The sequence below is a fragment of the Hyla sarda genome, chromosome 4 (genome assembly GCF_029499605.1).
Source record: "Hyla sarda isolate aHylSar1 chromosome 4, aHylSar1.hap1, whole genome shotgun sequence".
NCBI classification, from domain to species: Eukaryota; Metazoa; Chordata; class Amphibia; order Anura; family Hylidae; genus Hyla; species Hyla sarda.
Window position 1 is genome coordinate 174,525,056 of NC_079192.1, and position 18,118 is coordinate 174,543,173.

The window sequence follows — 18,118 nt, forward strand, 5'->3', positions numbered from 1 at the left end:
GGGAAAGAAAAAAAGAGAAGGGAAAAGGGAAGAAAAGGGAGAGAAAAAAGGGGAGAAAAGAAAAAGGGGGGAAGAAAGATAAAAGACAAAAGAAAAAAGAAAAAAAAGAAAAAAGGGGAAAAGAAGCAAAAAGAGGAAAAAAAGGGGGAAAAAAAGGAGAAAAGGAAAAAAGAAAGAAAGAGAAAAGGAAAAGAAAAAAAAGAGGAAAAAAATGAGAAAAAAGGGGGAGGGGGGGGGAAGAAAAGAAGGGAAAAAAAAAAAAATTTTGAAAAGAATAAAGAAAAATGAAAAAGGAAAAAAGGAAAAAAAAGGAAAAAAAAAGGGAAAAAAAGGAAGAGAGATAGGGGGAAAAAAGAGGAAAAGAGGAAAAGGAAGGAAAGGGGGGGGGGAGGAAGGGGGGGGGGAAAGAAGGGGGGAAAAGGGGGGAAGAAAGGGGAGGGGGGAAAAAAGAGAGGGGGGAAAAAAGGAGGGGGGGGTTGATATGGGAAAAGAAGGGGGAAAAAAGGGGAGAAAAAAGAGGGGGGGGGAAGGAAGGAGGAAGAAAGAAAACAAAAAGGGAAAAATAGGAGGGAAGCAAAGGAAAAGGAAAAAAAGAGAAAAAAAAGGGAAAAAAAGGAAAAGGAAAATTTATTCACATGTAAGGCTTTAGACTAAAATCAATGTTCAGACCACAAGGTTGTAATGTGTTTAATAGATGAATCCATTTTAGCTCTTTTTGTTTTAATAGCTTTTCCCGGTCTCCTCCTCTACATAGTATAGGGACATGATCTATAATCCGGAAACGCAATTGGCTAATATTATGACCAAACTCCTTAAAGTGTTTCGGTATGGGCAAGTCAACCCTGCCCGTCCTAATCGATGATTTATGTCCATTTAATTTGATCCTGCACTCATTTATGGTTTCTCCAATGTAGTATAAACCACATGGACATTGTAACATATAAACTACAAATGATGATCTACAGGTATATCTGTCCTTAATTTTAAATGTACGTCCAGTCAGAGGGTGACAAAATGTATCACCCTTGATCATACTGTTGCAGTGACTACATTCCATGCATGGGAAATTCCCTTTCCTAGGGCCCAACCACGTGCGTTCCCCCTTCTTTCTAAAACTACCAACGTCCGAGCTCACCAAACAATCTTTCAGGCTGCGATTTTTTCTATAGGCCATGACTGGGGAGGCTTTAATGTCAGTTGTACGTGAAATAATGTCCCAATTTTTCTTGACAATCTTTGATATCTCTCCACTCATAGTTGTGTATGTGGAGACAAAAGGTATTTTGTCTTCCTTTGATTTTACTTTCTTAGTGAGAAGGTTGACCCGGGGGGTGGCCGCAAGTTTATTCTTATGTTTGTTCAACAATCGTCTGGGATATCCCCTTTGTTCAAATTTGTCACACATCCCTTCATTTTTTTCACCTATTCCAAGATCTTGCCGACCTCAAACTGAGCACCCGGCTGGATCCTGCAGGCTGCAGCCCGAGATTAACTGACCCCAAACGGAGGGGTGATATGCACATACCAAGATATACCCCAGGCGAGTGTTAATAACATTGGGGTTCGTGGCTTGGGATTGTCCCACAGAATTACGCGAGGCACTATCCTCTCCCTCTCTTTTTTCTCCTTTTATCCGCACTATCTATACATTAGGATCCTGTCTATACATTAAAGCAGTATACACAACATTCTGGAAACAACAGGGGGAGACAATGCCGGGGAGCCTATAGGTCACTGAGGGTCTCAACTTGACAGGGCCTAAAGGTAGTACAGGACCATGTCCTGTACTGGGACATTACATATATATATATATATATATATATATATATATATGTGTGTGTGTGTGTGTGTGTGTGTGTGTGTGTTCCATATATATTGGGGGAGATTTAATAAAGCTTGTCCACAGAAACAGTGGAGCAGTTCCCACAATCAACCACTTAGATTTCAGCTTTCAATTTTAAAAAAGCCTCTAAAAACGAGAGAAGCAATCCTATTTTTTGCTGTGGGCAACTCCTCTACACAAGCTTTCATAAATCTCCCACATGTTGCCTTTATTTAAGGAGCTATGTGCTAATAGCAAATTTCAACTCTAAGGGTACGATCACACAGGCGGACTTATTTGCAGGTTTCCCGCTGCATACTTGAAAGGAGGCGGGCTCTTCTCGGCTGTCCGCAGCAGATTGTCTGCGGCGGAATTTCCACTTCTGAAAATCTGCCACAGACCCTACTGACTTCAATGGGGCTTGCGGCGGATTTTCCCCAGCGTAAATTCCACCGCGAAAAATCTGCTGCGGACAGCAGAGAAGAGTCCGCCCCCTTTCAAATATGCAACCTGCAAATAAATCCGCCCATGTGAACGTACCGTTAGCAGTTTTTGAGCCAAAGCCAGAAATGTATTCAAAAGGAATAGGACATATAAAGGAAGGACTTACACTTCTCCTCCCTTATGGATCCACTTCTGACTTTGGCTCAAAAACTGCAGTGACAGTTTTCCAAAAACTGCCAGAAAAAAAACCAAGTGGAAACTTAGCCAAAGGGTAGGTTCACACGTATGCAGATTTGATGCGCAGATTTGATGCACAGGATTTTCTGCTGCAGATTTCAATGTAAACTAAATGACTGAGCACAGCTTCTCATTGGCAGTTACAAATCCTGTGCATCAAATCTCCTGTGTGTGTGAATGTACCCTAAGGCTAAGTTTACACTTGTTTTTTTTTTTCTGGCATTTATTTATTTTTTTCAAAAACTGCCAGAAAAAAAAGTGGAAACTTAGCCTAAGGGTGTATTCACACGTACAGTATACTGGGCGGATTACCTGCGGAATTTCCAGCAGATTTTGCTACCATTGACTTCAATGGGTCAGCAGACAATCTGCAATAGAGGTAGATTTGCAGATTTTCCTTCGAACCCATTGAAGTCAATGGTAGCAAAATCAGCTGCGGATTTTCTGCAGCAAATACGCTGCGGAAATTCCGCAGGTAATCCCCCCCATGTGAACATACCCTCAGGGTACATTCACATGTACAGGAACTGACGCATATTTGTGCTGCATATTTTCTGCAGCTGATTATGCTACCCATCAAAGTTAATGGGTAGCAAAATCAGCTGCACAAAATATGCCGCAGATCCTGTACGTGTGAATGTACCCTAAGGCCAGGTTCACACTACGGAATCTCCAGGCAGAAGATTTCCGCCCGGAGATTCCAAGTGCAGCCAGCGCTATCTGAATCAGTGGGCGCTAGGACCGCGCGGACAATGCAGTCTCCAATAGACTGCAATGTGTTCCGCGAGTATTTCCGCCTGAAGAATGAGCAGATTTTCAAGCAGATTTTCCGTTCACAAATTCCGTTTCACAAATTCTGAAGTATGAATTTGTGAACGGAAACCCATTCACTATACTATACATTTTAGTAAGCAGAATTTCTGCCTGCGATGTCAAAGAAGAATTGCAGGCGAAAATTCCATAGTGTGAACCTAGCCTAAGGGTCTATTTCACACGTCAGAATTTCCTCAAACGGAATTGCGCTTGAGGAATTCCTCCTTAAATGAAAGCCCAATACACTTCTACAGGAGTCCACACTCCCATTCACATTTCTGCAGAATTTCCGCTTGGATTCCACACCATGAATCTGGTTTAGCATGAAGATGGTTTTGCATATATGTTATGGTGTTGTACTATTATCGATTACATTATACCCTAGCTATTTGGTGGCTGCATTAAATATTTATCAAAGTTGCATACAAAGGTCAAATGTTGCATAGTTTTTTTTGGTTTTTTTTTAGAAAGCACAAGCTCTTTTAGAAGTCGAAAAGTATAGTATATGCAAACTTTTCATTATTGGTCTACAAAGTACATTTTCAGTGATAGACTAAGTGTATGCAAAAGGAATGGGAAATATAAAGGAAGGATTTAAACTTCTACTTCTTACTGGATCCACTTCTGACTTTGGCTCAAAAACTGCAGTGGCAGTATTCCAAAAACATGCTAGAAACAACCTGTGTGGAAACCTAGCCTTAAAGGGGTTATCCAGGAATCGAAAAACAGGGATAATTACTTTGAAAGACTGCTCCCTGTCTGTCTCCAGGTTGGGTGTGGTTCTGCAGCTCAGTTCCATTGAAGTGAATGGAGCCAAGTTGTAATACCACACCCAACCTGGAAACAGACAGGGAGGGTCTTTGAAGGAAATTAGATCTGATTTTGAATTCCTGGATCACACCTTTAAGGTAGCCATACACTTGGTCAAAGGGGTCTATCTCCCTGAGAACAAAAGGATAAGGCAAGTAAAATTCAGCATACCCAAACTTTCTCTACCCCAACATCACCTGCCAGGGAGAGGGCTTCCATACACATTAGATGTTTAGCTGGTCCCACCAAAACTAGTGGTTCAGGGGTGGTATTTGGCTAGTTATCCAAAACTGATTATAAGAGCCCATGCACATTGCAAAATCCAGGTTACCCGGAATTCACACCGAATCTAGAATTTTACCGTGGAAATAAGCATCAGAAATTGACTAATGAGCTTTTCTGGCTGATTAATTTAAAAACCATTTTCTTCTTACAGCAGAATCAAATTACTTGTTTAGCTCTCTGCTACAGAATTTCTAATGTGTGAACTGAGCAGCAGCCTTCTATTGAGATCAATGGGAGGCTGCTACAAACAGAATCAGCCTCTCATGTCTGTTGCGCGCATGTGTGGTGTCCCGGTACAGGACCTCGTCCTGTCCCTTGTGTTAAGTCCCCTCAGCTAGAGCTTCTCCATCTCCACAGGGCTCTACTGCAGGGCTTGCCCCTTGGTCGCCTCATATCATTTTATTTACATGTCTATTATTTAATGTATAGGTGAAAAAAATGTATGGGACCTTCCCAGGTCATGTGATCTATAGTTTAACCTCTTAAGGACCAAGGACGTACCGGTATGTCCTTAGTCCTCTCCCGTTCTATAACGCGGGCCACGCCGTGGCCCTGCGTTTTAGAACGGGAGATGACTCAGGACGTACCAATACGTCCTTGGTCCTTAAGAGGTAGCGGGTCGGGACCCGTGGCTAATAGCTATTAACCCTTTAGATGCGGTGTGCAAAGTTGAACGCCATATCTAAAGTGAAACTAAAACGTTGCCGCGCTGTTCGGAATGTCCGCGGCATCCCGAACAGCTGAGACACAGCAGGAGGGTCCCTTACCTTGCCTCCTGGTGTCCGATCGCCGAATGACTGCTCATTGCCTGAGATCCAAGCATGAGCAGTCAAGCGGCAGAATCATTGATCAATGGTTTCCTATGAGAAACCAGTGAACAATGTAAAAGATCAGTGTGTGCAGTGTTATAGCCTCCTATGGGAGCTATAACACTGCAAAAAAAAGTGGGGAAAAAGTGAATAAAGATCATTTAACCCCTTCCCTAATAAAAGTTTGAATCACCCCCCTTTTCCCATAAAAAAAAAAAAAAGTGTACATAAAAATAAACATATGTGGTATCGCCGAGTGCAGAAATGGTCGAATTATAAAAATATATTGTTAATTAAACTGCACAGTCAATGGCGTATGCGCAAAAAAAATTTCAAAGTCCAAGATAGCGTATTTTTGGTCACTTTATATATCATGACAAAATGAATAAAACGCGATCAAAAAGTCTGATCAATACAAAAATGGTACCGCTAAAAACTGCAGATCACAGCGCAAAAAATGACCCTCATACCACCCCATACGCGGAAAAATGTTAAAGTTATAGGGGTCAGAAGATGACAATTTTAAATGTATACATTTTCCTGCCTGTAGTTATGATTTTCAGAAGTATGACAAAATCAAACCTATAAAAGTAGGGTATCATTTTAATCGTATAAACCTACAGAATAAAGAGAAGGTGTCATTTTTACCGAAAATTGTACGGTGTAGAAACAGAAGCCCCCAAAATTAAAAAAATGGTGTTTTTTTTTTTTTACATTTTGTCTCACAATGATTTTTTTTCCGTTTCGCCGTAAATTTTTGGGTAAAATGACTGATGTCATTACAAAGTAGAATTGGTGGCGCAAAAAATAAGCCATCATATAGATTTTTAGGTGCAAAATTAAAAGAGTTATGATTTTTTAAAGGTAAGGAGGAAAAAACAAAACTGCAACAACGGAAAAACCCCTGGTCCTTAAGGGGTAAGGACCTTCCTGGGTCATGTGATGTACCCAGAGTTCACTGGGTTCAGGACCTACAGGTTTGCTGGCCAATGAGCTTAGTACAGCCCCCTATTATATAAAGGGCTGTAGTCTGTAAATTCTCTCTCTTGGTTCCTGCTCTTACTGCCGGACTATCAAGCAAGCACATTCAGCACATCTAAATTCATCATTCAGCTTGTATTAATATAGAGCAGTGGTCTTCAACCTGCGGACCTCCAGATGTTGCAAAACTACAACTCCCAGCATGCCCAGACAGACAACGGCTGTCCGGGCATGCTGGGAGTTGTAGTTTTGCAACATCTGGACGTCCGCAGGTTGGAGACCACTGGTATAGAGGATGAGGATCTGTTGCAAAAGTGAGGAGCCAAAGATGTTTCAGTGGAATCTCTTGAAAGGCGAAACATAGGTGTGCAAAGTCATAGCAGTCTAGACCAGATGGAGAAAAAATGGAAGGGCGTCGCCTCTGAGTCACTGAATGTTATTATCTATTCTAACTGAACATGTGAGCTACAATGGGGACAGGCCTGATGTACAGTGCTGAGGAATATGTTGATACTATGCAAAATAATAAAATAAATATTGTGTGCACTAGTAAGATCTAATACGATGATGGGTGAAACAACTCCTAGTATATCTATACCATTGTGGAGGTCATATTGCCAGCTGTAGCTTTACATGGTAAAAACATATAAACTTATAGAAGGAGATTTATCATTTTTTTCAAACGTATGGCTTTTATATGACAATTTTTTAATTTACTTTTGCTTATATGCGACCTATTTATCAAATAGTCGCACGACCTTGATAAATAAATCACACCTAAGCAAAACCCAGGAAACCCGCTTACAAAAGTATTTTTTAAAGCAGAAAATGTTTCCCTTATGTTAATAGCCGAAGTTCTTTATCTACCCTTTATTACCAGTAGAGTTGCTAGAGAGTGATGGGGAGGGCGCGTACCGCATCGGGTGACACCCTGTCTGGCCTGCCTGGCACTAAATAGCTGCACTCCAACTATCCCACAACAATCCATCCACCCTGCTCAGAAATATATAATAAAAAATATTAAAAACATACTATGCCACACTATGAATATCCGTACTCCAAAGGCTTTTTTGTTTAATTTTGAGCCTGCATTTTGTGACGTTGGTGGGCGGAGTCTTGCGTCGCTGCGCTGAGGCCGGAGTTTACGTCAGGAAGGAAGACAGCGCAACACCAACAGGCACATAAACAATAGTGAAGCCACAAAAAACAGAAGGTACGTTACCCACCCCAAAATGTGCATGAAGCTGTATTACTATGGATGTTTGTGTTTTTTTTAAGGAAAAATGTTAGTGCCACATATGGGTTATTTACGTAGTCTGTAAAAATTCTTACACAATTATTGTGTGCTTTATTCTATTTTAACACAACATTAGTTTTAAAATTTAGTGAGTACGCCAGCATGTACATGTCTTAAAATTGACAAGGTGTGCAGTGTGTATATTTTTTTTGCCTTAAAATTAATAGAGTTATTAGTTATATAATTCATTTTTCTATAATTAACATTAATGTAGTAGCTTTGTTTCATGATGTAGAACAAGAACAGTTGTTAAAGTGGGTGTTAATGTCCTTTTCTGCAGACGTATGCACTTTCTGTAAGCCAGGTTGGACCTGGAGTACATATGCAACTTTTAAATGGAGATGCGACTTTTTTTCTTCATAAATAGCGACTATCACATTTGATAAATACATGACCACTGCAAAGTAAAAAAGAAAATAATTACTACGTGAGCAGATTTCTGAAATGTGCTTTGAAATGAGCAAAAATCTAAAAGTCGCAGCATGTATAGAAAAATCGCACGTGCGCAAGTATGTGCAACTTTTTTTACGCAAAAAAAATCTACTTCGGAGCTTGATAAATCTCCTTCATATAGTGCATTAAGCTGACTTGGCAATTCATATATTTCATTGTTATAGTGTAAATAATTTTCGGTAACATGTTACGCCATGGGCATCTGTCTCGTCAAACAGGGAAGTGGTTGTTAAAATTTAAAACCCACTTCTCAGCTAGAGCACAAACACAGGCTACTATTGTTTGAAAAAATATAATTAATGGGGGAGATTTATCATACCCTGTCCAGAGGAAAAGTTGCTGAGTTGCCCATAGCAACCAATCAGATCGCTTCTTTCATTTTTAACAAGGCCTCTGCAAAATGAAAGAAGCGATCTGATTGGTTGCTAGGGGCAACTGGGCAACTTTTCCTCTGCACATGTCTTGATAAATCTCCCCCAATATGTTTAAGTTATGTTCACTTTTTGAGTTATTTAATATATGTTGAAGTTGTTACTTCCAATTTTTTCTATGTTGGTGTTTTTCGTATAGAGATGAGCATGTTGTTGGTTACATTTTTTCACATTTCTCTTGTGGCTAATAAAGTCTGTGTGAGTCATCTTATTAGTCAGCCGCTGGAACAGTAAATCACTGTAAATCACTGTTACAATGTTACAGGAATGGCTATGATTGTAAAGTACTAGGTAGGATTTTAGAGTTGTTCTTTAGGTTGTGTACTTGCCTGTCATGATTTTGAAGTTGTTTTTTCTCTAATACACTCTTTAGTGATTATTTTTTTAGAAAAGGTTGTCATGATTGTAAAGTGCTGGGTAGTGCTGCTTTAGGCATCTGCTTTCATAAAGTGTATGTGGATGGGGTTATAATCAGATTTTTTCTTTTTATAATTCAGAGGTGTAACGTGTACAACCCACAGCAGCAAAAGGGTTAAAGCAGGACTAGACAAATCCCAGGGGCCAGGTCGCCTCAGCCACTAAGCTTTATCATTTCTGATCCCTCATTCTGCCTACGGTTGGTGTTCTGGTGTTAGGCTAGGTTTCCACACAGGTTTTTCCTGGCGTTTTTTTTTTTTTGGGGGGAAAACTGCCAATGCAGTTTGTGAGCCAAAGTCAGAAGTGGATCCAGTAGGAAGGAGAAGTGTTGTGTCCCGGTACAAAACGTGGTTCTGTACAGTCCCTAAAGTCCCCTCAGGTAGAGTCCCTCAAGTCCACAGGGCTCTCCTGCAGGATCCCCTAGGTCATTATTATGATTTCTATTGTACATTCGCTCTGGGGGCGCACAACAAGGCCCAGAAGGGAGAGTGCACCATGTACATTTGAGGTGATTTGCACAGGGGTGGCTGATTGTTACAGCGGTTTTGACAAACGCAAAAAAAAAAAAACCCTACATGTGACCCCATTTCGGAAACTACACCCCTCACGGAATGTAATGAGGGGTGCAGTGAGAATTTACACCCCACTGGTGTCTGACAGATCTTTGGAACAGTGGGCTGTGCAAATTAAAAATTTTGTACAGCCCGCTGTACCAAAGATCTGACAGACACCAGTGGGGGGGGGTAAATGCTCACTGTACCCCTTGTTATGTTCCTCAAGGGGTCTAAAAGGGTATGCCATGTGGGGGTTATTTTGCTGTCCTGGCACCATAGGGGCTTCCTAAATGCGACATGCCCCCCGAGCAAAATTTGCTCTCCAAAAGCCAAATGTGACTCCTTCTCTTCTGAGCATTGTACTTCGCCCGTAGTGCACTTCAGGTCCACTTATGGGGTACCTTCATACTCAGAAGAGATGGGGTTACAAATTTTGGGGGGTCTTTTCTGCTATTAACCCTTGCAAAAATGTGAAATTTGGGGGGAAACACATTTTAGTGAAAAAAAATAAAGCATTTTTTACATATGCAAAAGTCGTGAAACCCCTGTGGGGTATTAAGGCTCACTTTATTCCTTGTTATGTTCCTCAAGGATTCTAGTTTCCAAAATGGTATGCCATGTGTTTTTTTTTTTTGCTGTCCTGGCACCATAGGGGCTTCCTAAATGCGACATGCCCCCCCCGAGCAAAATTTGCTCTCAAAAAGCCAAATATTACTCCTTCTCTTCTGAGCATTGTAGTTTGCCTGTAGTGCACTTCAGGTCAATTTATGGGGTACCTACATACTCAGAAGAGATGGGGTTACAAATTTTGGGGGGTATTTTCTGCTATTAACCCTTGCAAAAATGTGAAATTTGGGGGGAAACACACATTTTAATGAAAAAAATAAAAAAAAATTTACATATGCAAAAGTCGTGAAACCCCTGTGGGGTATTAAGGCTCACTTTATTCCTTGTTACTTTCCTAAAGGGCTCTAGTTTCCAAAATGGCATGCCATGTAGGTTATTTTTTGCTGTCCTGGCACCATAGGGGCTTCCTAAATGCGACATGCTTCCGAGCAAAATTTGCTCTCATAAAGCCAAATATGACTCCTTCTCTTCTGAGCATTGTAGTTCGCCCGTAGTGCACTTCAGATCAACTTATGGGGTACCTCCATACTCAGAAGAGATGGGGTTACAAATTTTGGGGGGTATTTTCTGCTATTTACCCATGCAAAAATGTGAAATTTGGGGGGAAACACACATTTTTACATACCGTATATACTCGAGTATAAGCCGAGTTTTTCAGCACGATTTTTCGTGCTGAAAACACCCCCCTCGGCTTATACTCGAGTGAACTCTCCACCGCAGTGGTCTTCAACCTGCGGACCTCCAGAGGTTTCAAAACTACAACTCCCAGCAAGCCCGGGCAGCCATCGGCTGTCCGGGCTTGCTGGGAGTTGTAGTTTTGAAACCTCCGGAGGTCCGCAGGTTGAAGACCACTGCGGCCTTCGACATCATCCAACCCCCTCTCACCCCCTTTAGTTCTGTACAGTACTCGCCTCCGCTCGGCGCTGGTCCGGTCCTGCAGGACTGACCAGAGAGGAGGTCGTCCGGTTTTCACCGGGGAGGCCTCTTCTAAGCGCTTCGGGCCCGGCCCCAGAATAGTCACGTTGCCTTGACAACGATGCAGAGGTACGTTCATTGCCAATGTACTTCTGCGTCATCGTCAAGGCAACACCTCTATTCTGGGCCCGAAGCGCGTAGAAGAGGCGCCCCCAGTGAAGATAGCAGCCCGGAACCACTATCCCACCGGACGACCTACTCACCGGACAGCCCTGCAGCACCGGACCAGCGCCGAGCGGAGGCGAGTAATGTACAGAACTAAAGGGGGTGAGAGGGGGCTGGATGATGTTGAAGGCCGCAGTGGTCTTCAACCTGCGGACCTCCGGAGGTTTCAAAACTACAACTCCCAGCAAGCCCGGACAGCCGATGGCTGCCCGGGCTTGCTGGGAGTTGTACTTTTGAAACCTCTGGAGGTCCGCAGGTTGAAGACCACTGAAGGCGGATGATGACAAGAGGATGATGAAGGGGGGGTGGGGATGATGACAAGAGGATGATGAAGGGGGGGTGTGGGATGATGACAAGAGCATGATGAGGGGGGGTGTGGGATGATGAAGGGGGGTGGGGATGATGACAAGGGGATGATGAAGGGGGGGGGTGTGGGATGATTACAAGGGGATGATGAAGGGGGTGGGGATGATGACAAGGGGATGATGAAGGGGGGGGGTGTGGGATGATGACAAGGGGATGATGACAGGTGATGATGATGAGGGTCTGCATGATGACAGGCAGTGATGATGATGAGGATGTTAATGACGGGTCTGGATGATGACAGGGGGGGATGATGTATTTCCCACCCTAAGCTTATACTCGAGTCAATAACTTTTCCTGGGATTTTGGGTTGAAATTAGGGGTCTCGGCTTATACTCGGGTCGGCTTATACTCGAGTATATACGGTATGCAAAAGTCGTGAAACACCTGTGGGGTATTAAGGCTCACTTAATTACTTGTTACGTTCCTCAAGGGGTCTAGTTTACAAAATGGTATGCCATGTGGGGGCTTTTGCTGTTCTGGCACCATAGGGGCTTCCTAAATGCAACATGCCCCCCAAAAACCATTTCAGAAAAACGTACTCTCCAAAATCCCCTTGTCGCTCCTTCGCTTCTGAGCCCTCTACTGCGCCTGCCGAACAATTTACATAGACATATGAGGTATGTGCTTACGCGAGAGAAATTGGGCTACAAATATAAGTATAAATTTTCTCCTTTTACCCCTTGTAAAAATTCAAAAATTGGGTCTACAAGAACATGCGAGTGTAAAAAATGAAGATTGTGAATTTTCTCCTTTACTTTGCTGCAATTCCTGTGAAACACCTAAGGGGGTAAAACGCTGACTGAATGTCATTTTGAATACTTTGAGGGGTGCAGTTTTTATAATGGGGTCATTTGTGGGGTATTTCTAAGATGAAGACCCTTAAAATCTGCTTCAAACCTGAACTGGTCCCTGAAAAATAGTGAGTTTGAAAATGTTGTGAAAAATTGGAAAATTGCTACTGAACTTTGAAGCCCTCTGGTGTCTTCCAAAAGTAAAAACATATCAACTTTATGATGCAAACATAAAGTAGACATATTGTATATGTGAATTAAAAAAAAAATTATTTGGAATATCCATTTCCCTTACAAACAGAGAGCTTCAAAGTTAGAAAAATGCAACATTTTCAAATTTTTCATCAAATTTGGGGATTTTTCACCAAGAAAGGATGCAAGTTACCACAAAATTTTACCACTATGTTAAAGTAAAATATGTCACGAAAAAACAATCTCGGAATCAGAATGATAGATAAAAGCATTCCAGAGTTATTAATGTTTAAAGTCACAGTGGTCAGATGTGCAAAAAATGCTCTGGTCCTAAGGTGTAAAATGGCTGGGTCCTTAAGGGGTTAAAGGGGTATTCCAGGAAAAAAACTTTTTTTTTTTATATCAACTGGCTCCAGAAAGTTAAACAGATTTGTAAATTACTTCTATTAAAAAATCTTCATCCTTTCAATATTTATCAGCTGCTGAAGTTGAGTTGTTGTTTTCTGTCTGGCAACAGTGCTCTCTGCTGACATCTCTGCTTGTCTCGGGAACTTTACAGAGTAGAAGAGGTTTGCTATGGGAATTTGCTTCTAAAGAAAAGTATAACTCAACTTCAGCAGCTCATAATTACTGAAAGGATTAAGATTTTTTAATAGAAGTAATTTACAAATCTGTTTAACTTTCTGGTGCCAGTTGATATATATAAAAAAAAGTTTTTTCCTGGAAAACCCCTTTACGGGGTTAATTATGTATGTTTATTATTGGTATTGTACAGTGAATATAAGCTATGTAAAACAGTATTGGGATGTTTAAACTGTATAGGACCTTCCTAAGGCACAGGTAACCACAGGCAACCAGCTACCAATGGGCTTTAGTCCAGCCCTCTGATATATAAAGGGCTGTAGTCTCCACACTAGCTCTCTTCTCCCTTCACTTACTGGACAGTAAAGCAAGCACCAGTCCTGTACAACATCAGTCCAGTACAGCTAGGCCAAAGCCTACAAGTCTACAGCCACTTCTAATCTGTAAGTCTTCTATGTTTATAAGTCAAGTCTCTACTGTCCCTACCAAAGTCATAACAGTAGCACAATGGCCTGCATCATTATTATTACCACTACAAATCCAAGCAAGCCTGAAAGGTTCCCTGTGTCCCGGTCACCTGTGTGGAATTTGGCTATCTGTAAGAAATGTTATACTGCCTTCTTCAGTAAAGTTCCAGTTGCATCAAAACCAGCTTTGGACTCTCATTTAATATATGCCTTTTCTGGCTTGGTTGTCGGCGGTGCCCTACACCAAACAACCACATCCTGGCGTCACGAACACTACAAGGGATTATACTACCATCAGTCTCTGGGCTATTACCCCCTGCTCCTACCACTACCTGCACTACACCACCTGGGTACCACAGAAGTATGTCATTCCATTATATTTTCCATTTCTTTTTAAACCACTTCTGGATTTGGCTCAAAAACTGCAGTGGCATTTTTCCAAAAAACATCAGAAAAAACTTGTGTGAGAACCTAGCCTTGCAGGATTAGTGGATGTTATGTGACCGCCACAGCCAATCACTGACCGAAGACACCCGGTATCCAGCATGGCACAAGAAGGATCAGCATGAAAATGGAGGTGGAGGCAGGCACAAACAGTTTGTTATTTTTTTAACAGTTGAGACACTTAGGAATGTGACACACAGTGGGGGGTAAATGAGGGGACAATATTAACTGACACACGGGCTGGGGAGATGAGGGGACACTATAGACTGGCACAAAGAGGGGAGATAAAGGTACAGTAATAACTGTGACACATGGGGGGGGACAACAGTAATTACTGTGACCACAAAGAGGAGATGTGTGGGCACTGATGACTATGATTCCCAAAGGAAATGAGGGGGCAATAATGATTGTGACACACAGGTGGGCGATGAATGAACACGAATGAGGGAGATGAGGGGTCACGAAGGACTGTGACACTCAGAAATAGATGAGGGGACATGAGTGACTGTGACACAGGGGGAGATGAGGGGACACTAATTGTGAGTTGACAAATATCTGCGACTCTGTAAAAAGCAGTGTATTAAAAACTAAGTTAATCAATTAGTTGTGCTGTGAGAAACAGAGCATTTGCCTGCCTATGTAGAGGGTCTCCCATTAAGCAGTGAGTCATATTAGTGATCTGCATCAGATTTGTTGGTTTATTAGGATCACATCCCAACCATATCCCAAAATTGTATAATAGTTTCTTCTTATATGAGTTGGGAGAAAAGTTAGTCCTAAAAAGAACTTTCAGGCTGGTGTCACATTTAGCACTTTTTACATTTTCATGTTTGTTTGTTTGTTTGTGTTTTAAATGCCTGAAAAATGCACATTTAAAAAATATCTGTGTAAAAATGACAGCAAAAAAAAAACTTGTAAAACAACATTTAACCCCTTAAGGACTCAGGGTTTTTCCGTTTTTGCACTTTCGTTTTTTACTCCTTACCTTTTAAAAATCATAACCCTTTCAATTTTCCACCTAAAAATCCATATTATGGCTTATTTTTTGCGTCGCCAATTCTACTTTGCAGTGACATTAGTCATTTTACCCAAAAATGCACGGCGAAACGGAAAAAAAAATCATTGTGCGACAAAATAAAAAAAAAAACGCCATTTTGTAACTTTTGGGGGCTTTCGTTTCTACGCAGTGCATATTTCGGTAAAAATTACACCTTATCTTTATTCTGTAGGTCCATACGGTTAAAATGATACCCTACTTATATAGGTTTGATTTTGTCGCACTTCTGGAAAAAATCATAACTACATGCAGGAAAATTTATATGTTTAAAAATGTCATCTTCCGACCCCTATAACTTTTTTATTTTTCCACGTATGGGGTGGTATGAGGACTCATTTTTTGCGCCGTGATCTGAAGTTTTTATCGGTATGATTTTTGTTTTGATCGGACTTTTTGATCACTTTTTATTCATTTTTTTAATGATATAAAAAGTGACCAAAATACGCTTTTTTGGACTTTGGAATTTTTTTGCGCGTACGCCATTGACTGTACGGCTTAATTAATGATATATTTTTATAGTTCGGACATTTACGCACGCGGCGATACCACATATGTTTATTTTTTATTTTTTTTACACTGTTTTATTTTTTTTATGGGAAAAGGGGGGTGATTCAAACTTTTATTAGGGAAGGGGTTAAATGACCTTTATTAACACTTTTTTTTTACATTTTTTTTGCAGTGTTATAGGTCCCATAGAGACCTATAACACTGCACACACTGATCTCTAATGCTGATCACTGGCGTGCATTAACACGCCTGTGATCAGCATTATCGGCGCTTGACTGCTCCTGCCTGGATCTCAGGCACGGAGCAGTCATTCGTCGATCGGACACCGGGGAGGCAGGTAAGAGCCCTCCCGGTGTCCGATCATCTGTTCGGGACGCCGCGATTTCACCGCGGCGGTCCCGAACAGCCCGACTGAGCAGCCGGGTCACTTTCACTTTCACTTTAGAAGCGGCGGTCAGCTTTGACCGCCGCTTCTAAAGGGTTAATACCGCACATCTCCGCGATCAGCGATGTGTGGTATTAGCCGCGGGTCCCGGCCGTTGATTAGCGCCGGGACCGACGCGATATGATGCGGGATCGCGGCGCGATCCCGCTTCATATCGCGGGAGCCGGCGCAGGACGTAAATATACGTCCTGCGTCGTTAAGGGGTTAAAGGGTACCCTGCTAGAATTTTTTTTTTTAAATCAACTGGTGCCAGAAAGTTAAACAGATTTGTAAATTACCTCTATTTCAAAATCTTAATCCCTTCAGTACTTATCAGCTGCTCTGTACTACATTCTGCATTCTGATTGGGATCCCGCGGGACCCACCCCAAAACGTGCGGGAGCTGGCGATCAGGCGCTATGCCTGCAGGTCCTGCAAATTCCCCAATATCCCGCACTGCTGTAGGCAGGGTGCTGGCAAAAAGGGAAAGACGCCTGGTGCCAACAAAAGAAAATATTTTTTTTTTTAATTTGCCGCCCCGGCCTGCACACCTATGACTCATAGCGCCGCATGGGGGAAGGGAAGTCTGTGTATGCATTGAGTGTGCGTGTGCACACAGCCTCCCCCTCCCTTTGTGGCGCCATGAGTGAGGTGCAGGCCAGGAAGGGGATCCACGCTCGCACTTGCTGGGAAGAGAATGCTGCTCCGGAACCACAGTTCAGCTCATTTTCATAAAAGATCCCATTTTCAGCAGGTTTATTTAACAAAACCATGCAGGTTTTTTGAAAGAACAAGTACACTTTAACCCCTTAAGGACCAAGCGTGTTTTCGTTTTTGCACTTTCTTTTTTTCTGCCTTACCTTTTAAAAATCATAACTCTTTCAATATTCCACCTAAAAAAACATATAAGGGCTTATTTTTTGCGCAACCAATTCTACTTTGTAATTACATCAGTCATTTTACTCAAAAATCTACGGCAAAACACCCCAAAAAAATCAGTGTGCGACAAAATTGAAGAAAAAACACCATTTAGTAAATTTTGGGGACTTTCATTTCTACGCAGTAAATTTTTCAGTAAAAATGACACCTCTTTATTCTGTAGGTCCATACAATTAAAATGATGCCCTACTTACATAGGTTTGATTTTGTCTTACTTCTAGAAAAAAATGATAACTACATGCAGGAAAATGTATATGTTTAAAATTTTCATCTTCTGACCCCTATAACTTTTTTTTATTTTTCAGTGTACGGGGCGGTATGAGGCTCATTTTTTGTGCCGTGATCTGAAGTTTTTATTGGTACCAGTTTTGTATTGATTGACCTTTTTGATCTCTTTTTATAAATTTTTTTCATGGTATAAAAAGTGACCAAAAATAAGCTATTTTGGACTTTGGAATTTTTTTGCGCATACACCATTGACCACGCAGTTTAATTAATGATATATTTTTATAGTTTGGACATTTTTTGCACGCGGCGATACCATATATGTTTATTTTTATTATGGATACATATTTCTTATATGGAATTTGGGAAAAGGGGGTTGATTTTAACTTTTAATAAGGAAGGGGTTAATGGGTGTTTTTTTTTTTACTTTTTATTCAACTTTTTTTTTACACTTTTAGTCCCCTCAGGAGACTTTTAGGACGAATCATTAGATTCCTCATACAGATCAATGTGGTTTCACAGATCCACATTGATCTGTGTGCTCTGCGCTTGATTGATACAGCCTGGTCCTGCCAGGTTTTATAATTCACAGCACAGCAGCCAGCACAGGACGTGAGGTAAGCCCTCCGGCAACCTCAGCAGTGGATCTTATACTCATCCAGTGTTTAACCGGTTGCTGTTTAAGGACGAGCCGGCTCATCCCGAGACGGCCACCGTTGTATAGCGCGGGCTCCCGACTCGAGCCTGCACCATACCAGCCGACCCCTAGCTGATTCCTGTAGCTGGGGGCCCTTGCTAATAGCCGACATGCGGCCAGCTATTAACCCTTTAGATCGCTGATGTCAAAGTTGACAGCGGCGTCTAAAGGGACATTTAAACCATCCCTGGTGGTCCAATGGGCTGGATCGCCCCCCTGTAGCTCGAGTCGGGAGCCCGCGCCATACAACGATTGCAGTCTCAGGACTAGCCGGCTCGTCCTTAGACAGCAACCGATTAAAACACTG

General features: G+C 41.8%; 1 protein-coding gene across 2 annotated transcripts in view; it reads right to left on the reverse strand.

Annotated features, from left to right (window-relative positions):
• Window positions 1-18,118, reverse strand: part of PARP6 (poly(ADP-ribose) polymerase family member 6) — a 158,665-nt gene that overhangs the window by 117,520 nt on the left and 23,027 nt on the right. The window lies entirely within an intron of this gene.